At 47.4% G+C, this 1,095-nt stretch overlaps 1 pseudogene; it reads right to left on the reverse strand.

Annotated features, from left to right (window-relative positions):
• Positions 1-310: 310 nt before the first annotated feature.
• On the reverse strand, positions 311-707 carry LOC111524455 (annotated as a pseudogene).
• Positions 708-1,095: the final 388 nt, after the last annotated feature.

Raw genomic sequence — 1,095 nt, forward strand, 5'->3', positions numbered from 1 at the left:
TTTCTCTTCACTTCTTTGGGTTACTAGAGCAACTTGTCAGTAGATTAAAAAAAAAAAAAAAAGGACAACCTTTTGCATTACTTAAGTCTTTCCAATGCATGCGCTGGTACAACACAAACTTCTCTCCTCAGATGCAACTAGTCTAGCGTCCAGACATCATGCACAACACCTCGGCGGCGGCAGCGCACTGCACCCACTCCCACCACCGCCCTGCTCATCTGTGCATGATATTTGGAGCATCTGGAGGAGTGGGAATAGCACTGGGAAGAGGAGGGAGGAAGAAACAACGTGAGTGCCTGCTGAGAGGAGGTCAGCCGAAGTTATGCAGGGCGAGCCTAAACATGTCATTGGTGCAAACCCAAGCATTGTTGATGTTCTTTAATAGGAACATCTGGTGGAACTCCATGATGGGGGTCTTCATCTGCCTTAAGCTGGCCCACAGCCGTGCTGATGATGCAGCTATGTGGCGTGGGCTGATGGTCCTGCGCAGTGATGCTGTGCTGGATTTTCTGGAACGGAAGGCTAGACAACTTCTCCACAATGGGAGCTTTCCCCTGGAACGGTTGTCCTTCCCACTTAAGGCATGATGTGTCAACGTAAATTGCGCCTAGTTGGGTTCTATCGTTATCAAATAACTGGTAGTAATGTGGAATTTTATTCCACATTAGATTGGATCCAATCTGCTCCCACATTGGCATGTCTCCCATTCTGGAGCGTCACCTGACCTCGCGAAGACCCGAGGGACTGGCATGATGGCTGCAGCGGCGGCAGCAACCCAGCATGGTCTCAAAGTGCGCATATTTTTAAGTGGTCTCATGCATTACATATGCTACAACTTGACTTTCTCCTCAGTGATGTTTTTGAGATTTACCCATTGTGATTTAGGTAGCTCTCATCCGGTTATTTTTACCTGCCGTAACATGTTCAATTTAGTAAATATATTCTACTGAATGAATATTACAGATTACCCATTTACCTATTAATGGACAGGGAGGCTGCTCCCAATTTTTTCACTATTAGAAACAGTTGTCTCAGACCCAGCACAGTGGCTCACGCCTGTAGTGCCAGCACTTTGGCAGGCTGAGGCAGGCGGAT

Source organism: Piliocolobus tephrosceles, chromosome 6 (assembly GCF_002776525.5).
Source record: "Piliocolobus tephrosceles isolate RC106 chromosome 6, ASM277652v3, whole genome shotgun sequence".
NCBI lineage: Eukaryota > Metazoa > Chordata > Mammalia > Primates > Cercopithecidae > Piliocolobus > Piliocolobus tephrosceles.